Here is a 7697-nt window from a genome sequence, read left to right as displayed (position 1 = left end):
TCACAGGAACTCCTGTGCTGGAGGAAGACTGTGGTTGAGCAGTAAGGTTCAGAGCTGCCTCATGCATTCCTTTATGCATGAATCATAAGCAATGCTTTTAGGACAAAAGAAGAAGGATGCAAATTGCTAACAACTTAGGGATAATGAGCGTAAAACTGCATTCAATTACAGGAAAAGATGGAGCCTGTATTTCCATAAATACCTATTTATATATATGAATGTGTATACATTTCTGTATGTTTATAGGTACAACTAAATACATGTACACTTACAGATATGTGTATTATATATATAAAAATACATGGGCATGTATGGATGTGCCTTTTTTTTTTTTTAACTGGCCTTAACGTCAGGTTACCTTGGGTTACTTTTGTTTTATTAACTTCAATCATGCAAACTATAATTTTGTTGATTCCTAAAGCGTTAGATAAAACACCCTGAGCTACTGTGAGTGCAGCAGATGTGTTGCAGGTGCTGCCCTCCTGTGAATACCTGCTGAACATCTTGGCGAATTGCTAGGGGCAGAAAGGAAGATGTGTGAATTCACATCTTGGTGAATAACTAGGGCAGAAAGAAAGAACATAAATGGTTTGGAGGGCAAAAAGAAGCTATAGATTTTCATCCAGTATCGTATGTTGAAACCAAATAGTCTAAGCTCTGCTAGAATGGATAATGAGCAATGGAGATCTACCCTTTGTCCAGTGGCAGTTCATGTACTCTCACTGCAAAACCTGCTTTTTCCTTTTCTTCACCTTAAAAGGAAGGGTGTAGGGTTTTGGAGGGCTTGGTTTGCTGGGGGGGAGGGGTTAATGCCTTGATCTGTACTGTAAGAACCATGTGTTAGTTGGATAGCTTTGTTCTGTCAAGGTCCTTACAATGCTTGTCTACAGTTTCTTTTAAGCAACCTAAAAATAACATGCCTGTGTAAAAATATTCAGTAACCTGTTGAATGTTGCCTGAACAGTTGTTTAGCACGGGGGAAAGGAAAGCTGCTATGACTTACAAAGTGACAATTCATGGAATTCCAGGCCCGGAGCCTTTCACTGTTTTTACTGTCAGTGGAGGGACCACGGCCGCACAGCTGCTCCATCAGGTAAGCTGAGGAACCTTGTCCTTCATTTATCCCAGCAAGGAGGTGCTTTAGATATTTACTACTGTGGAATCAATTATAAACAGAGAATATCATCAGTGAAACTTTCCCAGTCCTGGGTTCAGGGCAGGTTGCTAATCGTGCACCCCGTTCCCTGTCAGTGTTTCAGTACCTGGGCGCGTGCAGCTGGGGAGGCCTGGCGCTGTGACTGGCGGAGGCGGGAGGCGGGCCGCACAGCGAGGGCAGACGTGCCTCTGCAGGGCACCGTAGGAATACTGAGTAAAAGTCAGAGGGACAAGTTCACGAGTAGAAAAACCAGTCAACTCAACAGGGATTGTTATTCTAGCAGTGGGAAAAGACTGTACTGTCCTGGGATTATGAATAAATTGTCTGGCCAGCCAAACAGGACAGAAATAAGCTTAAATAGTACTGCCTTGTCTGGAACAGTTGAACTGCTTGGCCGAGCTAAAAAGAACAGTACATTACCCTGGAGTAAAATATCTGAATAATAAATAGCACATCCGAAATCTTGCCTGCACTGACAGAATAGTTACTGATTCTTAAAGCTTCCTTGTTCATTCTCATTTATAGCTACTAATTATGCAGTGTTTATATTTAGCATTCTAATTGTTTTGTGTTTATTGTGATCTTTCTAAGCTCTTGTCTACCACAAAAGGCACTGAGGCATGTCCTACAGACTATTTTCTGATGGAAGAGAAAAGTTTTATATCTAAAGAAAAGAGTGAATGCAGAAAACCACCATTTCAGAGAGTGATTGGTCCCGAAGAAGGGCTAGTGCAGCTTTTGAACAGTTGGTTCCCAGAAGAAGGATACGTCGGAAGGATTATCTTTAAAACCCGAGAGGAAGTAAGCCTGTTTTGGATAAATTGTTATTTACAAAAGTAGCTAAAAATAGCTGTTAGGACCAGGAAACAAAAGGGTGCAGTATTTGTTTCACTGCTTGGGGAGTAATGTCAGTGCTCTGTACATCGCTCAAAAACAAACATAACTCTTGAGTGAGTGCAGCAAGATGTCACACACCTGCGTGACACTAACTTGACTTCACTCTGCATTTTGATAAAGCTTCAATTTGACAAATTACCATGATATTGCATGAATGTTTTTTTCTTTTTTTTCCCCTCTAATACTTGGAGAAAAAATTACTAGGTAGAAACATGTTTGTGGAAATAGTAGCCTACTTAATTCAGCTTGACTGGCAGTTACTTTGTATGTGCATGCAACCACAACTGTGCCACTGCCAAACCCCATTCTTTCAGAAAACCTGGGTTTCAGGTCTGCTATGCCTATGTGAAAATTGTGCTGTAGTTTTGTCCTGTGATGCTACTATGTGAAAGTGTTATCTGTAATTTTGAGCCTTTCTGGAGATCTTGGAGCCAGAAATGGAGCTAGTAAATCTGTGTGGAAAAACAAGGCATGCGACCACAACTGTGCCACTGCCAAACCCCATTCCTTCAGAAAACATGGGTTTCACGTCTGCTATGCCTATGTGAAAATTGTGCTGTAGTTTTGTCCTGTGATGCTACTATGTGAAAGTGTTATCTGTAATTTTGAGCCTTTCTGGAGATCTTGGAGCCTCTGATCTTGGAGCTAGAAATGGAGCTAGTAAATCTGTGTGGGAAAGTGTTATCTGTAATTTTGAGCCTTTCTGGAGATCTTGGAGCCAGAAATGGAGCTAGTAAATCTGTGTGGAAAAACAAGGAGTTGGGTCCGCTTGTAGGATGTGATATGCAGCCCATCTTTACAGTTAGATATCCAAGCTATGTTACAAGGGGTTGGAGAGAAATGCATTTTCTGAGAGAAGGTGCAGGGAGGAATACTGCCTAAAACCTGCAGTAGTCGTAGAGCCAGAAAAAGGACAGAGAAGCAGCCTTCATCTTGCTCCACAGGAACATGTTCACTTAGACTTCTTGCTCGCTAAATTCTTGCGGCTTTAGTGCAGGGACAAGGAGATAAAAGGGCATTTTTGACCATCTCCCATCTTAATACCATCATTATATGACAAAACATAATTTTACATAAGTAAGAAAGAGTACTGTGCATATGTCTCCATTCCTTGCCCATTATGAAAAGTATTTCACATTTGAGAAACACAGATATTTATTATTAGCAACAGTGACTTGTCAAAACTTACATAGATGTGCATTTAATGAAGTGGAGCTGGGGTGACAGCACAGTCTCCAGTTTTCCTGTGATAAAAGCCTTTTGTGACCACCAGCTATTAGCTACCTCTCTGAAGTAAATTAACTTGGCTCTTTTTTTCAATAGAATTTAAATGAAAGAAACATCTTTCATGAAGCAAAAGAAGAAGCAGCCATCAGCTCCGAGGATGACAGTTTCTTTGTTCAGGTACACGACGTCTCCCCAGAGCAACCACGCACTGTCATCAAAGCTCCCCGGCTCAGCACAGCTCAGGATGTCATACAGCAGGTACACAACACGTTACCATTAAGAAGCAGGTCTGCAACGTGTTAAGGTGGAGGCTGGTTTTTCACAAGAGATGAGGTGGGACTTGTTTTCAAGCACTAGCTGAAGAATCGGTTTAGTAACCCGAATCTAAGGGAATGCTTTCTTTTTTGTCTTTTAAACAGACTCTTTGCAAAGCCAAATACTCCTACAGCATTTTGAGCAACCCAAATCCCAGTGATTATGTGCTTCTGGAAGAAGTGACAAAAGAACCAGCAAACAAAAAGTCCATGGCATCTAAACCAGCTCAGAGGATTCTCTCTGATCAAGAATGTGTGTTTCAGGCCCAAAGCAAGTGGAAGGGAGCAGGAAAATTTATCCTTAAACTCAAAGAACAGGTTCAGGTAAAAGATAAATACTTTGCAGCAGGGTTTATAGGTGGTGTGTGATCAGCTTGATGTGAACCTACTTTAGTGAAAGGAAGACAGGACTGGCATGAGGGTGGGCTGGGAGACTACAGCAAAAAAGCAGATTCCTCTTTTCTCTGCACCTCCCTTGCATTTTTTCTTTGCAGAATCACATTGGTTATATCTAGCAACAGCATCCCCTCACAGCCTGCAAATCCAGGATGACCTGTATCTTTTGCTACCAGCTTTCTGTTTTTCAAAATCTGGCTATGCATGCCATGCTCCCCATCACAGTAAAGCACCACTCTTCAGATAGGCAGAACTTTAAAACTACTGGACCAAAGTCCCCTTTTATTCCTGTCCAGTGTAAAAGGTGTTCTGTTGCTCAGGTAATTTGGGAAATGGCAGCAATAAAATTACATGCCTGCTGGGAGAAGGTGTGTTCTCCCTTCCAGCAGATGCCACCAACCCACAGTGATTGTTGCTTCAAATTTGTTAAATGTATCTTTGATAACACATAATTTTCAATTATTTTATTTGGAACAATCAAAGAATGTGCCTGGCTATGACAGCACAGCCACACTGATTCTCAAAAGGGAGGCCTGCTTAGAAATATGTTAGGTGCTTTCATATTAATTTCATGTTTCACAGCTAACAAACAGCCTGTTAAACCACTTCTGTGGTCTATTTCTTTTACAGGCAGCACGAGATGACAAAAGAAAAGGCATTTCCTTTACCAGTGAACTGAAGAAGTTAACCAAGTCAAGCAAGCAGTACCGGGGGTTCCTATCGCCCCCGCTGCAGGTCTTGCCGGACAGCCCACAGAGCAAGGACGAAAGGTCTGCCTGCAGCTTGACTTTTGGTGACCTTATGGAATAACAGCCACCAGTGCCTACAGGACAGTCTATCCAGGTAAGAGAAGTTGATTCTAACCCCGAGAAATCATTTAATACAGGATTTACAGCGTATTTTTTTCAAAGTTTTAGTTGGTTAAACCATAGTGAGGTACAAGGGACTGGCAGAAAGGTCCATAAAAGCAAATAAAGTAAATAGAAGCATCCAGCGTAGCTTTTGTTACTTTTAATTACATGCATATAATAAAGTCATCACCTGAGAAGTTACAGCTCACTGTAAATGAGGAAGAAATCTTTTTCAGTGTTGATAATCCCATCTCATGTCCAGCAAATTTAAGATTACGTTTTCCTTTCAACATACACCTAATTATGAAAGCATTATTTGATATGCATTATCATATTGCTGCTGTCTTTAAATTAACAGAATTCAGATAATATTTTCATTTGCAAATTATTTCAAATATGAAGAGACAAATTTGATACCTTATTCCTAGGCTACTATAAAACCTCTAAATTATCGAAACAATCTAAATTCCAGAAAAGCGAAGTAGATTATGTAAAGATTCCCAATCACATTCCCTCTTCTGCATTTTTTTCTTTATTTTTTTTTTTAATGGTAATTTACATCACTGAATCCTTCTGCAGTGCCTTTGAAGGAACCTGCTGCAGACTGAATTGGTCACCAGCTGTGTGCCCTGTGCTAAAGATGCTTAATCCAGGTGATGCTGCTGGTGATTAACACCCAGAATCTGGGAATCCTAAGTGAGATGTCGTAGGTTGGAAAGATGCCTGTCAGAAGAGTCTCCTCTTCCCACACCTTCACGTCTGCAGATTCTCACTAGGTGGATGAAGAAGTTTTCTTGGACTCTGTTGTAAACAAAGACGTGTTGCTGCCCTCCCCTTTTTAAACAAAAGATAATTTTAGCCAGTTGCCTCTAGGGAAACTGAAGTCAGAGAACCAGAGTGTTCTTTCATGTGTATTATATTAAAATAATGCACTTTTACCTGATGATTTCTGTTAAACACTGTGTTAAGTGATTGTAAAGAGATTTTAAATATATTGTAACTTCTTTCGCATATCTGTTTTAACTTTGGTGAATATACACAAAACGCTTGAATTATTTATGGTTTATCTACTTTAACAAAATAATGTACAATAGCTAAATACACCTAACTGGTAGTGAAACTTTGACAAGGAGCAACATTTTCTTCTTATAAATTCTGTTTTTCCAGGCTTGTGTTTAAAGAGAGAATATTTATTATCATGTTCCAAAGTACATGCCATTGTATAATCTATTTGTCACATACTACTTTTTAGAAAATGCAGAGTTTTTACTTCTCTCTGGATTTAGAGGAAAAAAAATGTCTTTTCTGGTTGTTTCTTTTCAGCAGAAGACATTTAGCACCCCAAACTGACCAAACTCAAAACAATGCATTGATAAATGTAATTAATATTTCAAAATTTTTAAGTCAAAATACATTTTTCCATAGAGTCAGGAAATGTCTTTTTACTTGTCTGTTAAAACCAGAAAGTATAAAGAACTCTTACATCATAACTCTTTATGTTTTTGTTTACATAGAAACACTGTTGTAAAGTTTTATGTTTGCTGAATTCATCTTTTGATATTTAAGTTAGTTGTGGTTCTGGTTGTCTCTCTTTTTTTTGGTTTGTTTTCTCCATGGGAGTTATTAATGTGCTTAGGCAGTTAAAACTATCCAAGCCAACTTACAGGGGCACAAATGGGACAATTCCCTTTGATTTCCCACAGGAAGTGTATATCTGTGGTGAATAAATTGCTCTGCACACATTTCTGTCTCCCTAGAGCAACGCCTAGACAAAGCCTTTCAGTTACCTGCTGTAACTACATCAAGAAATCCATTAATACAGGGAGTGATCTGATCCCACATCAGCTTTAGCACTCGAGCAGAAAATGCTGCTGCTCCTGAGAGAGAAGCTGCATCATGCAAAGGATAAAACAGCTGAGCAATGAAAATGAAGTTTACTTTTGACAGTGCAAGGGCAAAAGGAAAGTAAGTTACTTACACTAGTCCCATGACAATGAATACCCCACCCCCAATAATTAGGAATTGAAATAAAAGAAAGCAAAGCTATTCATTGCCATAAAATCGAGCAGACAGAACCTGCATTCTGTCACCAGGAGCTAAGGAGCCTTTCACTATACACTACAGAAAATTCCTGTAAAGTAGCCATTATCAAAGCAAAAAACTGCCCTCTTGAGGTCGTTTCCAGCCCTCAGGAAAAATTACCAGACACACAAAAAAGTCAAATTTCCCCGCAGCATGTCCTCACAGAGGCCATGCACTTCCCACTGCTCATCTTCAGTACTGATGTAGGAAAACAGTATTTTTATTTTGCAGTTTATCGTGATGATCCAATTAAAAGCCCCAACCAGCTGCTAGCTCAGGCTCTTCACTCCTGCGCTGCAAATCCTAACTACAGCGCCAGCCCCTGCGGGCCTGAGGTTTGTGCTCTCCCTGCCCCACCCTCACGGCACATGCCTAAGGCAAGACCAATGCTGAGGACAATGTTAGAAGTGACAACTTTATCTGCAGAGTTTGCTTTGAATACTTTGGAATTAACTGGGAAATACTTACGTCAACCTACTGCACAATTCATCTAATGCAACTTCTTTTTTTTAAGTGTTAATTTAATTCTCTCTGTTATTTTAAGACAGCAGCAGTTTCACTTTGCTGAGATTATTTTCTTTTGGTGTTGTTATGGCATTTTAAAAATAACACTTCTCTCCTGTAGTTTCCCCCTTTTTTTGTTATATTCGACAGCACTGAAAAGAAAATTCTTAACATTGCCTGTAGCACCATACTAGTCTGGAAGATCTGCTTGCTAATCCATTAGATTCAACAGAGAAAGTTCTTACACCCGTGTCTTCATCCACTAATGGT

This window comes from Merops nubicus, unplaced genomic scaffold (assembly GCF_000691845.1).
Source record: "Merops nubicus isolate BGI_N331 unplaced genomic scaffold, ASM69184v1 scaffold23056, whole genome shotgun sequence".
NCBI lineage: Eukaryota > Metazoa > Chordata > Aves > Coraciiformes > Meropidae > Merops > Merops nubicus.
This window is presented reverse-complemented; position numbering follows the sequence as displayed.